General features: G+C 43.8%; 1 protein-coding gene across 1 annotated transcript in view; it reads left to right on the forward strand.

Annotated features, from left to right (window-relative positions):
- The window catches only part of MED13L (mediator complex subunit 13L), a 131078-nt gene that overhangs the window by 60306 nt on the left and 53081 nt on the right, over positions 1-17691 (forward strand). The window lies entirely within an intron of this gene.

Below are 17691 nucleotides of genomic sequence, written 5' to 3' on the forward strand. Positions count from 1 at the left end.
TTATGTGGTGTTCACATGGAAAATCTTATGAAGTCGTGGTTACTTTAGAGATACTGAGGAAAAAGATATGTTCACCATTTTGCATAGTTCTCTGCGTTACCCGGAAAACACCACGTGGAGGTAACCATGCGACGCTTCCTTTATATAAAATGACATCAGGAAGTGAGAGAATTAGATTACATACATAAAATTTGGACACTAATTCTTTTGCGCTTAGAATTGAATAATCGAGTTGGGACCCATTAACTTTTCATATTTATGACACAATCAATGCTTGTGCCAAATTTCATGTTTCTATGACATTGGGAAGTGAGAGATTTAGATTATGTACGTAAAATTTGGATGCTAATTCTTTTGCGCATAGAATTGAATGATCGAGTTGGGACCCATTAGCTTTTCCTATTTATGACATAATCAATGCTCGTGCCAAATTTCCCGTTTCTATGACACCGGAAAGTGAAGAAATTACATTCCGCACGTAAAATTTCGATGCCAATTCTTTTGCGCTAGAATTGAATAATCGAGTTGGGACCTATGACCTTTTCCTATTTATGACATAATCAATGCTCGTGCCAAATTTCCCGTTTCTATGACACCGGAAAGTGAGAAAATTAGATTCCGCAAGTAAAATTTGGACGCTAATTCTTTTGCACATAGAATTGAATAATCATGTTGGGATCCATTAGCTTTTCCTATTTATGACATAATCAATGCCCGTGCCAAATTTGAAGTTTTTATGACATTGGGAACTGAGAGATTTAGATTATGTACGTTAAATTTCGATGCCAATTCTTTTGCGCTAGAATTGAATAATCGAGTTGGGACCCAATTACTTTTCCTATTTTGGAGATAATCTATGCTTGCGCCAAAATTCATGTTTCTACGACATCGGGATAGATAGATAGATAGATATAGATATATATTTTTGTTCCCTTTTTTTTTTTTTGCAGTTTTTATTTGTTTTTGTTTCAGAGGGGGTAAGTGATGGATGGGGTAGGTGAGTTGTCGACCTGTTTTTCCTTTGCTGGGAAGCAGTCCTTTTTAGATTAGTTATCTGGCTGCTTTGGCAGTGAATCATCCCTCTCTGTTGCCATTATGTTAATTGTATTCCACTCCGCTGGTGTAAACGCAAACATGACCCATTCAAATTCCTACAGTCACCTGTCCTGGAAAGTCCACCTGTACACAATATTGTGTTCATTGTTCGCTATGTGCCGCTAGATCTAAAATGATGTGGAAGTAAATATCCACATGCATGTTCAGCCACTTGAAAAGTGAGTGAACAAGAGAGGGGCAAGCTTTTGTTCGGGGTTTTTTTTTTGTCAAGGACAGAGAAAGATCAAAGGAATGAGAATGGAGAGGGGGAAGTGACAGAAAAATGCAGACATCCCAAGGGAGGGAAGGGCATAACAAAGTAATAAATTATATGCAGAGCTGGCTGAATTGAAACCAGACCAGCTCAGATGCGCAGGCAGTGTATAGAAGAATAGCCGGGCTTCTTCACTGTGAAGACAGACTACAGTATGCAGGGAGCCTCTTGCCATCTGAGGGCGCCCTCCCAATTATGTGGGGCTGTGGTACTTTAGAGGGGTCTGTGGGCATTTCCTAATAGTCGTTTAACATGATGGCAGATGTGACACCAGAGAACACTGGCTGCTTGTCCTCGATATTGGCAGCAGGGGACAATCTGCAAACATTTTGTGACACGACTGTATATATTGATCTGATTTTCTTGAGAATGATGGCTAGATCTTTATATTTCCATAGCGGGCCATGAATATTTCCGCTAAGTCCTATACCTTATGCTGTCAGTTGTGATGTTTGCTATGTGTTGTATCACAATGTAGCTCTGCTCTACCTGACAACAGGATTGTGGCAGTTGCCTTCTAGTCGGTCTGATCTACATGGAAACCACCTACTCTTACATCCACGTTTGCTGATCCTTCAGTTCTTTGTCTCTGTGTGTGGGGGTCTGTTCTTGAATTTGTACTTTGTGCTCTTGTGGGAAGAAGGAGCAGGGAATCATCCATGCTGTGTTAAGAGATAATCACGTGAGCCCCCAAGGTCAGCAAAGCTGATAATACATATCCTTTCAGGAAAGCATTTCAGATAAATAACATTTGGGTGGAGAGTTAGTCCCTAGCCTGTTCTTTGTGTCTAAACTTAGTTACAGATTGCTATGGTTACACAATATGTTTCAATGATTCTCACACACAAAAAAAACATCAGACTTTTTTTTTTTTTCACTTTGAAAATAAACTCTGCAACAAGTTGTGTCTGTATCATTTCATGGTGTCTGGGACTTGGTGCGGCTGTGTGGGAAGGCCGTATCCCCAGCAGCTACCTGTTCTCTGCTGGCACATGGCCTCCCCAGAGGAGTGAGGTTACACAAGAACAGGCAGTGGGTTTGGGCTGGGCAGTGTTATGCCAGCGTTGAGCAGTGCCAGGGAAAGTGACCGATTTTATCTTATTACTACTTTGATGCTATCACCCATGTCTATGGATATAAGCTTCTATTTTGTATATGGTACTTTAAACTTGCATGTTTTACTTAGTTGAAGTGGTCTGAACTGACTTTGGTAGAAGCCTTTCATTTCTACAAAAGGGGGGGAGGGGGGTGGGGGGTCAGCGGGACTGTTCTTGTGGAAACTCTTGCTTCATGTGTGGTGAGCATATTGCTCTCTCCAAGGCAGACAGACACCTTTACTGCAGAGATTTAATGGATCAAGCATAACTACTGTAATAAGCGCTTGACGACTGAAAGTTGAGTACTTGTACCAGTTATGCTTTATTTCTGCTCTGTACACAGGGCATATATAGGAGTATATCAGACCTGTTCATGACTGCCTGTTAATTGGATATATATAATTGCTAGTAAATGCAAAGATGTTGAACATATCTCACCCCTTAAGGGCTCATGTCCGCAACAGTTTTTTCACTGCATATTACGCCCACACATGATACACGATGAATAGGGGCAATGAAAGCCAAGGAGCAATAAATCGCAGCATGCTCTATTTTCCCTGTGTATCATATACACAGCCCTTGTATGGGCTGCGTATGATGCGCTGTCTATTTGCATGCATTGTGTGTGGGCAGTGTTTCCATACGCATTACTGCTCTGAAGAGAGCAGGGAATTAAAAAAATATATATATCTAAAAAATTCCAAAAAAAAAAAAAAATTATATATATTATACTGTGTAAGTCGGTGATCGCGTAATTCGCGGGCATGTGCAGTTCCATATGCAGCCACTAAGCGGTCTTTGTCGGCAGTGTGTACGGGCTGTAATGTGTAAAATGCCACAGGAGACTTTCGGTGTTTTACACATAGGGCTGTGGGTATGAGCCCTGAGGCTCACACCGGGGCGTATGATGGCAGCGTATTACGCAGTCCTAAAAGCTAATTGATTTACATTGTGCTATTCAGACACGTGCTACGCTGTGGGTACCGGCTGAATGTGAGCGGAACGTTGAACAGGCTGAAATCTGCTGCAGATCCGCAGATGATTTCGAGTCCAAATCCGTACCAATGGTGCATATTTTACCTCTGTTTTGGATGCAGTAACTGCAGATTTTGCCATGGAACCTTTCCGCTACGTATGAACATACTTTTAGTATTAAAAGGAGTCTACGAGGGTGTGAGAATCTAAGCTTGTGATTGTTCTCAGTACGAAAAAAACAAGTAATCTTATAAAAATACCACCTTTTAATGGCGAACAAAAAGACCTATTGCTGGAGGAAGAACCCCAGGTAACTTTGAAAGCTTGCTATAACATGTTAGCCATGAAAGGTATCATAGCTACAAGATTACGTGCTTTCTCTTACTGAGAACTATCACACCTTGCTCTACTGGCTAACACCGTACCAAACCTTTTTTGTTTTTAATCTACATTTGTAAACCGTGCAAGGCACTTGTGTCTGTTTTCTGGCTTACAGAGCCTGTCACCATGTGTTGCACCCCTCTCTGAGGGCAGCACAAGGCAGTGACAGGCTCGCTGATTACAGTCATATGTGCAGTAATTTTGGAGAAAATGACATTTCATCAGAAGTAGCACACAGTGAGCTACTTGGAAGTATTCATGAGCTGCAGGCTAGCCACACCCACCCCGCCCTCCAGTCACTGACTGCTGCCTGCCTATTACTGTGTATAGTAAGAACTGCCACTCATTGGCTGGAAGGTGGGTGGGTGTGGCTAGCTGCAGCTCATGAATATACAGGACTAGTTCTGTCTGGGTACTACTACTGCATCCTCAAATTCTGGAAAATCATGCTATGTCTTATTTTCAGGGTATGTCTTATTTTCAGGGAAACAGGGTAATAAAATGCAAGTTTCTCCTAAACTACTGAGCAGATACATACAGCAGACAGATCACTGTAATCAGTTAGACAGACACTACCTTAGGGCTCATTCACAAGGGCGCATGTCACCCACAAAATAAAGCTCTTTCACATTGAGGCATAGACTTCACCAGACTTCTCAAGGCGTCCTATGGTATCTGTCATGCCAAGACATTATCAGCTGATCCTTTAAGAGGCGGGGCTTCCATTGGTCATACTTCTGCTTCCAACACATCTCTCAGATGCTTGATTGGATTGAGATGTGGAGAACGGTCATGTTCTTGTAGTGTGGCAGCACCTATTGTGCTGGAAGCAGCTACTGCCATTAGGGAATACTATTACTATGAAGGGATATAGTTAGTCTGCATAAACGTTCATGTTGGTGCTAGGTTTCAAAGTAACATCCACATGAATGCCAGGAGGCAAGGTTTCCCAGCAGGACATTGCCCATCACAACAAATTGCCTTCTTTCCATAGTGCATCCTGGTGGACTGTCATTTTGGAGATGCTCTGACCTAGATATCTAGTAAAGTGTTCTCTCTGAGATGTCCTCATGATCATGACCTGCTGGGGAGACACACGTGTACTGGAGTTGGGAAACCCTGGTCTAGCCATCAGTTTGGCCCTTGTCAAAGTCACTCGGCTCCTTCCTCATAACTGTTCACTACCTACTTGCCTCATATGTCCCACCGCTTGACATGTACTGTTGTCGTAAGACGATTGTTAGTCACGGGTCAGTAGTTTTTAATGTTACAGCTGATCAGTATGTATGCATATATAATACTGAGACTTGTATCAATAGGGATGTATATTGTGAGTATGTACATTATAATGTACTATACCACCTAGTTTGGCTGCTGCTGGCACTAACTATATACTTGACTGGTTTGTTTGGCAAACCTACAGAGTGAACAGTCAGATTCAGGAAGATATGTTGCTTGGATGTACCGGGGTCTCAGGAAAGCTACTTGTGATGTTACCATCACATTGTATGGCGATAGATCTCTAATGATAAATGTACTTTCAATTTCTTTTGGATTTATCTATAGACCTTGTATGGTGTGCTTTCTTCAAAGAGATCTTCTCTATAGACAAGTTCTTCATTGGATGAAAGGAGACGAGATCAGATCTTGTGAAGAGCCCGGCATGTTAGTTCGCAGCAGGCTGTAGAAGAAACCCTTGATATGAATGGAGTGAGGTTTTCGTGTCTTGAGTGGGTAGTATGCTCTCTCAATGCCCCTTTATAGTTCCGGGGAGACTTAGAATATATGATAAGGCTTGCTGTCTATTGACCCTACCTTCTATTATCTGTTCCTGTGCACAGCATAGGCAATGCAGAATTGTCATCCCAGTGTGTGAGCGACTGTATGAGCCAAGTGGTGAGCTCATGTGGCTTTTCCAGGCTGCATGACCTGAAATGAGCCTCCTGGATGTTGGTGTAGTGAAATGACCCATTAGTCACACTTTGACTGCAGGCAAGATGTAACCAAGTAGAAGGTGGATTTTGTTGTGATCTCTGACCTGAATTCCAAGACCCTTCTTTCTATGGTGTCCTCAATCACATTTGTTTTGTCTTTAGTATTGCTCGCGTGGGTTTTCTATCAAGATGGAGTTTTCTTTCTGTCTTTTCAATGTTTGGTGTAATATGCCTTCATAGAATCCTCAGTGTTCGACTCTAGAGTGCCCTCTTCTGGCAGCTTTTAATGAGTGCTAAGAAAACCTGTCATGTTTTATCTTATTGACATTCAGTTTTATTTTGTGCTCGTTTAATGGCCTTATTATGACTGACATACCTCAAAGTTGCAAATAGAACGCATCAGATGTGGCTTTAAAGTTACAGCGTGTGTGTATATGTGTGTGTGTGTATGTGTATATATATATATATATATGTGTGTGTGTGTGTGTATACTACTCATTAGGGAAACACTTATGCATTACAGTGTAAGCCACTTAAACTGCAGGGATATTAATCTGTACAGTTGGGAGAACATACACCACTGCGAATCGATTTCCCCTGCTTTGGTGCAAATGAAAGTGACAACATGTGACATGGAGAGGCGACACAATCCTCCAAAGGGAATGGTTTTGCAGGTGGTAGCCACAGAATTTTATTCACTCCTTTTATCCTTCCTGATTGAGCCGGACAGACAAAACGGACCCCATGAGAGCCGGCCATCCTGTAGTGGGACCTGTACTCACAGCACTGTGAAGTTTCTTTGGCATTTGCCAGAGGACACCAGAATTGGCAGGTGTACTGGTCTTTTTACAAATGAGCGCTGGTTCATGCTGAGCTTGTGATGGGTGTGAAAGAGTTTGAAGACGTTGTGGTGAATGTTATGCTGCCTGCAACATCATTCAGGATGACGAGGTGGGTCAGTGATGGTCTGGGGGAGGCGTATTCTAAGAGGGCTTAACAAAATTCCATATGATGGCCAATAGTATACTGCCTGCTGTTGGGTACTGGGATGAAATCTTCAGAGCCATTGTCATACCTTGCACTGGTACAGTGGCCCCTGGGTTCCTCCTGATGCAGGATAATACCCGGCCTCATGTGATCAGTATGTACACAGTTCCTGGATGATGAAGGCGTTGATGATATTGAGTGTCCCTCATATTCCACAGACCTGAATCCAGTTGACAACCTCTGGTGCATTCTGTATCGGTGCATCTGATGCTCCCCAGCAGCACCACAAGCTGTCCAGGAGCTCACCGGGGCACCACCCACTGTCTCATCCGGATCACGCCCGGATATTGTCAGGAGGGCATGGGAACATAGCGCGACTGAGGCAGTTGGTTTTCTGGGTGATTTGGAATCCAGCCCGTAGTTGGTTGATGATTTTGGTTTCCACGGACTGTTGATGCATCATTTAGGTCTCCATTAATTGCACAATTTATCTTGGGAAATATTTTCATCTAGGATCTTTAGTCCGAGATCTGACGTGTTCAGTGCTTCCTTAAAAACTTTGCTGAGCAGTGTGTCTGTATACCGAGACGCTAAAACAAATATATACTTGTTAATAAAAATATGGAAAGCTTGGTGAGACCTGGAGAATCCAGAGGAGCCGGACCGTTAATGAGGGCAATTAGCAGCTAGCGAAGAGAGCTCTGTTGCGTGAAAAGTCAGTGTTATAGTGACAAAAATTGATTTAAAATTTTTTTTTTTTATACGGCTGCAGCGCTGTGTCCATTTTCCCTCTCTGTATGCCATGGTTTTTCCACATCTGCAAAAAAGACAGTAGGACAATTTTTTTTGCAACTTTAAGGCCTCCTTCACATGGGCGACCCCGCATTCACTGTGAGAAAATCGCAGCGATATCGCATCGCTGCACTGTGTGATTTCGCAGCGATTTTTCTCGCAGCAATACCGCGATTTTGTAGCATTACGTGCGAGGATTTTTTAGGGGGCTTGAAATATAAGCCCTACCCCGAAAATAGGCTGTAACTAAAGGAGAAAAAAAAAAAAGTACACATCACCTCTTCCGCGCTGTTCGGGGCACCGCCGCAGCTTCTTCCCAGGTCCCGGCACTGATCATCTTCATCTTCTGGCCAGGGATTGAAAAATCCCCAGCTGCTGGAAGCACTGGCTGTGATTGGCTGACACTTAGCCAATCACAGCCAGTGCTCGAAGAATGGCTGTGATTGGTTAAGTGTCAGCCAATCACAGCCAGCGCTTCCAGGAGGTGGGGATTTTTGAATCTCCAGCCAAAAGAGAAGATCAGTCCCGGGACCTGGGGAGAAGCTGCGGCCGGGCTGACAGCACGTCTAAGGTGATGTATGTGTTTTGTTTTTTTCCCTTTCTTCCAGCAGATAGGGCTGAGATTATAGCTTTGACAGTAGCATTTGCTACTGTCAAAGTTGCATCGCATCACATGCAAACCGCGTTTTCGTGCGATGCAACAGAGAAGAAGGCTCCATAGGGAAGCATGGGCTACAAAACCTCGCGTGTCGCAGGCATATCACGGGACCTGCGAGGTTTGTGTGTCGTTCTGTAGCATGCTACAAAACATCTCATGTGTGACGGAACCCACAGGAAACCATGGGCTTCACATACGTGCGATTTGTAGCAATGCTAAAATATTGCTTGACTTTGTCGTCCGTGTGAACGAGGCCTAAAGGGAAAAGCGAAACAGGCAGCCATCTTTGTGCTGTCCGTATTTTTTCCCCTCGCCCTCCTGCTGACCTGAATGGGCGAGTCTGGTTTGTGAAACTGACCAGAGTAGTGTAATCTATGTATGTGCGAAAAAACCCCGTAGTGTTGCATCACAGAGTAATATGGGTCCTTATGTCGTCCGGTGCAGTCAGTGAGCTGCTTCCATAATACACTCAATCTGGGGGGAGCAAACCGGGCATTGCCAAGGTCTATGGGAGTGGCACAGTGTCGGCATGTTCACATGTGTGGTGTTTGGAGGTAGGCTGGAAGGTGTAGAAGGGACCAGACAGACTAGGATTTTATTTTGGTTTATGTACGTATTGCTGCGAAGTTCAAAGAAAGCTGCTACGCTCGGTTTTATGCATAACACAGTGTGTTGGATTGAATTTGCTGTTTGTGCCAATCTTCTTACCTCAGGGATGGCAATCCCATGACATAAGTGACTCCCAAGTTCTTATATACACACACTTGGGAGTCGCTTAGCTCATGGGATATATATATTGCACGTTATGATGGAGAGATATATTTAGACTAACGTGTATAAATAGAATCATTGTTCTACTTCATAAAGTGAGCATTGTTTTACAATCTGATTTCCTCTATATACATGGTGCAGGGAAAAAGGGCTCCCGAAACGTACAGAGAATCTGTGGCCTGGGGTCAAACCAGCCTCTATGAAAGCCAAACAAGACATGACAGTAGTTCCACACTGCATGTATTTGAACATGCAGACCTAACCAGCTTTTACTAAAAAGTTAAATGGGAAATCCAAATGTAAGTTTTTTTCCTTTTTTTCTTTTTTTTTTTTTAAACCACTAGCCACAATTATGGTTGTTACATCTTTGCAGCAATTTTCAACTGATGACAGTCACTTTCTCACCATGTACTAGCAATGGCAGTTAGTTGCCAGAAAGACTATATGAATTTGGTCCTTGCAAAAATGATGTGCTTTAAGTAACCCGTTGTCGAGGAAAATAATGTACATGCAGTGATATTTTTACATGGAACTTTGTGCAGAATTCACTCTTGTTTTAAGAGGTGGCATCCGCACCGCAAATCTGCTGCTGTAATTGACGCTCCGCAGGTCCGTCGCTGTACGGATTTCATGCAGATTTTTTACGCAGCGTGTGGACAAGATTTTGAAAATCTTGCCCTCTTTTCCACTACTGTAAAGACTGTGGAGAGTCATGACGGTAAATCTGCAACCATTCTACCCTGTGTGAACATGGCCTTGGGATAAAGCTAGTTTTCAGCTGATTGCAAAGTGTGAAATCCACAGCCAGAAACGCAGGATTTTTGCCAGAGAATGAAAATCCTAATTTACCGTGTCTAAACATGGCCGTAGAATTAATCTTTTTGTAATTCTCCCCCCCATCTCCTTCCCCTTACTCCCCCTCACCTGACACATGTTGCTTAGTATTTTTTTTTAAGGGGAAAAGGGTCAGAAATGAGTTTTTTTTCCTTTTTTTTTTGTTCCCAAACCCCCCCCCCCCTCCCCCGACAGTATGTCTTAAGGTAGTTTGTTCAATTATTATGTACTATGGTCTATGATGGTGAATGATTCTTCACATGACGCTGCTGTTCTTACATGCGCCCTTGGAGCACAGTGCTCTGTCCTGCCCTCATACCCCACTGATCATTGATCATCTTAGCAGTGGTAGTGTGATGATTGGCGCCTTGTAAGAGAAGTAGCAATCCCTGTTGGGCTTTATGCATCTGGGCTGTCCGGAGAGGACACAAATATTAAATCTGGCTTTATATAGAACTTTTTTTTTCCACCCGACTTCTAAAGTCCTCCAAGTATTTATAATGTGAACAAGTATTGGGAGAAATGTGTAGCCTGATGAATTGAATGAGGCTTTTCCATTGCTGCAAACTGGTTGTGCTGTCATTCCTCATCTGTACAGACAAGGATACAAGCAGGCCATGTTTCTGTCCCCTCACATCCCCCTCCTTCCTTTCCTCCTCTCCTTTCTGCGTCTCCCTCGCCCTTCCCTCCCCCTTGTGTCTGAGTGATGAGGCCAGGCACAGATCCAAGTCCCCCATTAGCAGCTCCCTGCTCTGTTGTGCATGGGACATGTGCTGCTGCAGCTTCTCGCCAATTGGTTGCACACACACACATAAAACCCAGCGCTGCTGAGCAGGGAAGCACTACAGTCTCCGTTTAACTGCTTCACTGCCAGCTGGGAAACCATACAAATTGACATTTTTAAAGAGGACTAGTGTGTTTTGGGTGGAAACCTCACTGCATTCTTTCTTCCCCGAGCAGCTCATTGTGATCATGCTTATCCTAGCAAGCCAGGCTGGATAGTGTTACTGCAATGCTTTCTGCTGCTGTGTGCAAAGAATGGCAAGGTTTCGCACTGACTGTGCAGATCTTTCAGTCTCGGTATCGCTTAAACCTACTTTCCAAATCATCCAGCTGTTTATATGCCGGATGACATACATTTTGCAGCATCAGATTATTTGCTTTGTAAGTGCTAAATGGCAATATTTGCTTACTTGTAATGCTGAGACACTGCAGGTAAGGAAATTACAAGTAAGTTGGCATTTACATAAGAGTGCCTTGAACTACTTAGTTGTATCAGCTGACAGCCGTAATACAAACTAGTGCAGATACGGCATCCGAAGACTGGAACGATGACATTGTAATATCACATGTCTGTTTTGGAAGTATGACAAACAGATCAGAAGTGTAAGATAACTGGGATTTAAAAGCCATGACCGCCTTTTGCAGCTATTTTTTTTTCATTGTTCCAGTGCATATAAAGGTAACGAAGCAACTTTATAAATAACTGATTTAAACGTAAAGTTTTGTGCACACAGCTTGTATGCATGCCTGTATGTTTCTATGGTTACTACAAACAAGTCCTCTTTAGTCCGGTCTGTCTTTTTTTTCTTCTGCCGAAGGATTATGGCAGCAACGTAACAGACAACCCTGCCAGTGATGCAGGGTCTGTGGGGATTGCTAATGATTTACAAGTTCAATAACGGCATGGTTTTAGACAGAGCATGAGTTCAGTAACAATTTACAACTAATGAGCACATAACTAATCAGCAACCGCACCGATCCTGCATCACCGGCAAGGTGGTTGACCACATGGCTGCCACAGCCAGCCGCGCACCAACCGTGTGGGGGCTGCTATGTAGGATGCGGTCTAACTAGGTCAGTGGTGTCCCATCTCTTCTATAAAAAGCGGAGATGGGAATACCTCTTTTAGGGTATGTCTACATGTAGCGGAAACGCTGCAGATTTTCTGTAGCAAAATCTGCAATATATCCACAAAACTGCTATGCATCCTTATCTGATTTCAGAAGATACCACCCTCTCCCCCCACCTCAGAAGTCGTTACGCCGTTGGCGCCTCCCTCACCGGGCACCCGGCAGTCTGTAGTGAGCGCAGCGCCGCTTCCACTGTAACTTCTGAAATCTGTGGAAGCGCAGCTGGAGTGTGATGCAGAAATGCTGCAGAATTTGCTGCAGCATTTCCGCTACATGTATACCTACTATTAAGGGTCCCAACACCCATTTAGTTGCTGGCTTTGCCAATGCAAATTTTAGTATTTTTTTTTCCTTTTTTTAAAACATTTTTTTCATTTTATAACACATCCAAAGCACCTCATGCGACTACCTCATTGGGGAGAAGTGGTTGGGAAATTGGATTGTGAGCCCTTTATCAGCAGGATCTGATGTACATGGTGACAATCTTAATACGGTGCTGTAAAAATGGGATTAAAAGTATATTAAAGCAAAAAAAAAAAAAAAAAGGTTGAGTAGGAGTTTTTGTGGAGGCGGTTGAGTGGATACATGATGTCCTCAAGTGAACTATCTAACATAAGGCTGCGGTCACACGGCGTAAATCTCCTGGAATGACCGCACAAAAATACCGCAAAATTTCCACAGTAGAAATGCAGCTTCAAAAGTTGTGCAGTTCGACTCGGGTTTCGAAGCGGCTTCACCGCCTCCATTCCGCTGCAGTCATCTTCCCATAGAGAGGAGAGATGGCCGCAACGGAGGTTGTGAATGGAACCTGGCGCTGATGTGAGCGAACCCTTAGGGCTCCTGCACACTTGTGTTTTTCTTGTGCGTTTTTTTTTCACGCGATATTGCTGTGTTTTTTTCACGCAATTGTCAATGGAACTTTCTAATGTTAATAACGCATCACACAAAAATTGCAAAGCACAAGCTTGCGATGCGCTTTGAACATTAGAAAGTCCCATTGACAATCGCGTTAAAAAAACGTATAAGAAAAACGCAAGTGTGCAGGAGCCCTTCGCTTGTTTTGAATGGTCGGGCATTAGTTAATTTCCAAGATTTCCCAGGACTGAACACGTGTTTCTAATTAGCAGTTAGTTACTGTAGAAGTACCTTTGTTTCAGTACTAGGCATTGCCCTGTGCTACTTTGTGTAATTTGCCTGTGAGTATCAAACATGCCACAGGAGTTTGTGAGCAGCGCGGGGTCAGACTGGGGGGCTTTTATCAGCAGGGCAGCTCTAGCAATATTGCTAAAGAAATGGAACTCATGTATTTGGTTGATATATAGAAAAATTTCTATAGTTTGTGACAAACTTTCAGACGTAAAAGATGAATTGTGTAAGTGGGATGAAGACAGATTGATTCTGAGGCTTTCTAATTCTTTGTAGAATAAGTTTTGCAACTTTGTAACATACTACTGTACTTTCAGCAATCACATGCTCGTATTGTCACTGTGCGTTGCACGCTCAATTTTCACATGCAATGCCAATAGCCTATTTATTTGCATTGGGCCACTCACACCTGGAAATTTTTTTGCACACATTTAAAAAAATTAAAATAAATAAATCACATACATGCACTACAGTAAATTGGAGCATGGTTGTGGTTTTTTTAAAGTGCTCAACTGCGCAAAATTTGTGCGTGCAAAAAGTACAGTAAAACTCACATGCGCTTGCAAATATACAATGCCCATTGTGTGGCACCAGCCTAATAAACCCTGGAAAAGCCCTTTCGTAGGGTGTAAGTAAACAAATACAAATTCAGGAACCGTTCCTTTGCTTTAAAATGAGACCAACAGCATTTCTGTAGCCTCAGTGGAACCTGAGCTACAGCATTTTACAGTGAGAGCTAGAATACCGAATTTGCAGCTGTCACTTCAGTCGGGCAGCTGATTTAATATGAAATTCCTCTGCCTGTCTCCCTGTCCCAGGGAAGGGGGTAAGGTTGCTTTTAGATGGAATGTTTGTTAAAAAAAAATTGTTCTAATCAGCAAAATTGAATTACGGTTCAGTATATGGGGAACGAGAATCATGCTTTTCGTTCCTCAATTTTATGTGTAGTGGCCCAGAGTTGGGGGACCCTCTAGTTCTGTGATTGTCCACCCCATATGGATTTGTCCTTGTGCATTCATGTGTTTATGTCTATGTGGTCGTTTTTTTTGAGTCATTGGAGATGAACTTTCAGGGTCAATGTCTTGTGTTGGTGTCGCCAATCTTGGTGTGGTCCGCATTACTGTCTCCCTAACTTGCTCTGTGTGATGTGATTGGTAGAGCGGTTGGGGGCAGAGTTGGTTGAAGAGGCGAAGGAGGATATATGAACAGGAGGCTCTGACGCTTCTGTCTGGGTTAGGCCTGGACTCGTCTCATTTAGCTTTGAGATGCACCCCCTCAAGTAACTTGAAGTGAGCATCAGTTCTTGAAGTAGGAATAGGCGGAGAATGCTAAGCACTCCCCTTCTTAACTACAGCGTAGAGGGGCAGTACCAACACCGCTATTGCAAGCCGGAGGACAAGTCTGGTGTGAGTATTGTCGCTTATGAATGTCGCTAGGTCAGCAAGGAAAGGGAATGACAAGTAAGAATTGACTACTCGTGTTTATCTCCATGTCAGGAGCGCTCTCCCTAGACACTGGGACAGGAGTGTGTTTTGTCTATGGCAAGTGTGTCAGAAGATGGTGAACGGAAAAGTAGTTATGTACTTGGAAAATCAAAGTTGGAAATATCTAGTAAAAGCCATGTGCCTCCTGTTTTAAACCTATACTTAAACTGTGGACACTTTATTTGGTTTTGTCGACTCGTTACTGGAAAGGGGCACTGGCGTCATGTGAACAGTTAAGCTGTCATTGCTCTGCTGGCGCAACTGCTACCCTCACATGCTGCCGGGCGGGACAAGCCGTGTTTTGGGATGTGACGAGGGGAGACGGTAGAGCCATCATGACCTACCATTTTGTTCCCCGCTGTCTCCCTCACCCTAAGGTTTGACCCTGGCTGTTGCATATGCAGCCATAAAAAACATCCTTGGCTCGTTTGGTTTAAACAATTCTTGTTTGAACGAGCCAACAATCTATTTGCCTGTCTAAACAGGCTGAACGAGTGCGAACGAATTGGCGGGGATGTCACTTGCTCATTCAGATGAGGATCAACTCGTCTAAAATGACCCCAAGTCGTCTTGGCCATTTACATGGGATTATTATTGCTCAAAAGTTGTTAAAACAAGCGAATCTGAGCAATAATTGAGCAATGTAAATGCAGAAGAATCGCTCACTTATCGTTCACAGGTTCTTACCTTCAGTCAGCATATTAACAATCACTGGATGACGGACTTGTTCTGTGTAAACCCTCCCAAATCAGCCCTTCACATAGAAGGTAAAGTGCTGAGCGAGAAGCTGGCGATCCAGTGGTGAAGTTTGTGTAAACACTCTGCACTAGCGCTGGCGACCTTAGCGGTGACATCGGCGCTCGTGCAGACTTTTACCCGACTGTCGGCCCACATAAAAGGAACATAGCATGGACTTTAGTTCGTCTGTCTCTCTCCTCATCAGAGTACATACTTTTTATCTGTTGCACACGACTGTCCCCTCCCTTTGTCATGGTTTAATTTATCTGACAAACAAAATAGCGCCGTCTGAAGTGCTATTTTTTTGCCTTCAGAATAATGGAACCATGAAGGAATGATCGATTCTGCTTTTGTGTGTGTGTGTTGATCATTGAAGTAATTGAAAACGGGTACATGCAACTGGAATGGTTTTAGGGCTAATGCCTGCAGACCGATTATCGCTGCAGAATTCACAGCCAGACGCCCGCTGCGAATTCCGCAGCAATGTCTGTCCATAGACATGCAATGTTAAAAGAATCACAGCATGTTCTAGTCTCTGCGGAAAATCGCATGGGCGGCTTCCATTGCAGTCAATTAAAGCTGTCCATCGCACGATATTCTGCGCAATGGGCACAGTGGAAATCCGTGTCATAGCCCAGCATCGGCGCGCTGGGTGAAACACTGGCTGTGGATCTGGACAGGTGAGTATAGGGTCTCTGGGGGGCGCCGGGTCTGATTCCGCAGCGATATTTTGCTGTCGGAATCCAAGCCGGTCGTGGGCATGAGGCCTTAGTTTGGTTCTCTGAACTACAAATGTACAGACACTAAAATTCATGAAACTGATGAGAAACTGAAGCATAATGGCAGCAAACGGAGATGGAAGTAGTTTTCTCTTCCCCATGACGGATCCATCAAACCTTTCTGTTATACGTCCGGTCATCATCGGTTTGCTTTAATCATATAACTGATCCTCTATACACTGACTCTTAATGCTGATGTGAATGGAGCCTAAGGGGTTAAAAATGCAGTTCAGGTGTCTGACTTGTGTGAACTGTATTCACACAAGACAAATTCAATCTCTGAGGCCCAATGTCCACGGGCGGATCTGATTTGTGGAATTCGCACATGTCACCCGCGCAGAAGATCCGCAATTCAAAGTGCCTATAGGGTAGCATTGGCATCCACAATTCAAATTTGCATGCCTAAATTCATTTGCGGACTGTTAAGTGCGGAAAATAAATCGCAGCATGCTCCATTTCAGTGCGGATTCCATGCGGACGGGCTCAATAGAAGGCAATGGGTGCGGACGATCCACAGTACATCCACAAATACAATTTCGGATGCAGTGCGAATTTGAAGGTTAAAATCAATTAGCGAGGTGGGGTTGCAAATTATTTTTTTCTGCGCGGATGATCCGCACGGAAAAACCATTACATCCACGGTCTTTCACAAATGGTTTCAGCAGGTCTCCTGCTGCGGAAATCTGCATGCGCAATCCAATCCCGCCCGTGGACATGTGGCCTTAGTGACATTTCATGGAGGTTTGTTCTGTTTTAATGTGACTGTTAGGGGGTTAACTACTTCTGATTATTCCTCTGTAGGACACAAGGAGTGCCCCGGGCACGTTATACCATCAGGTACAATTCTCCATAAAGACTGCATTGAGGTTAGCCTCGGTGGCTTAGGCAGGTTTTCCACACTCCAGTGCCATGGTGGCCAGCGGCCATTTATATTCTTTACCTCCAGTCCTCAATTACTCCTAATAAGTCATAGTTTCAGGATTTCCTCTATTACACTGGTGATGTCAATGCCTCAGAAATGGCCACCGGTGTCTTCTCTATAGCCCCGTTCACCTGGGCACTGTCCTGTAAGGTGCACAGATTCAGTCAGCAGCAGATCTGTAAGGCCGAGCCTCGCAGTTCTGCCATGGGTTTTGATGAAGATCCACGTGTGGATTTAGCCCGGATCAATGGAGCAGATCCCTGTGCCCAGCCTGTCATGAAAACCACACCATGAATGGCAAGTGTAATTTAGCGCTAAGTCATGAACGTTGGTATTGCTTGTGTAATGGCGCCTGAATAAAACCGTTTTCCATCAGACAGTAAATTTAGTAGAGATTTGGGAAGAACTGAAAAAGGAAACTAGAGGAATAGCAGAGCGGAGAGCAGGAGTATAAACTACAGACTAGCCTATCCACTGATGCTGGAAATCTAAAAGCGTGCCTAACTTTTCAGGGAACTTCTGCTCATTTAGTAGCCTGTGTGTCTCATCAGTCTTGTGGTACACAATGCCCGTGTCTTGGGAAAGTCATGAATACTTGCTGAAGGTAAATCTATCCATTGTAAGATCCCCCCATTCTATGCTGTGCTGAAATTTCTCCACGAAGGATATCTACCGTAGATAGGCCCCTTTTAAAACTCTTAGTAGGTCCAGCGGTGAACACCTTTTATTTATTTATTTATTTATTTAAAATGGACCATGAGACCTCCGGAGAATTGCAAATCGTATGATGAAAGCCCATCATATGCCACTTTCCCACAAGTTTGTATGCATGACCCTATCTGGTCCCCACATCTCCAACAGAGGTCCATAACCGGGAGGGTGAATGTTGAGCACACTTTTTGAGAGGCACA

This window comes from Eleutherodactylus coqui, chromosome 5 (genome assembly GCF_035609145.1).
Source record: "Eleutherodactylus coqui strain aEleCoq1 chromosome 5, aEleCoq1.hap1, whole genome shotgun sequence".
NCBI classification, from domain to species: Eukaryota; Metazoa; Chordata; class Amphibia; order Anura; family Eleutherodactylidae; genus Eleutherodactylus; species Eleutherodactylus coqui.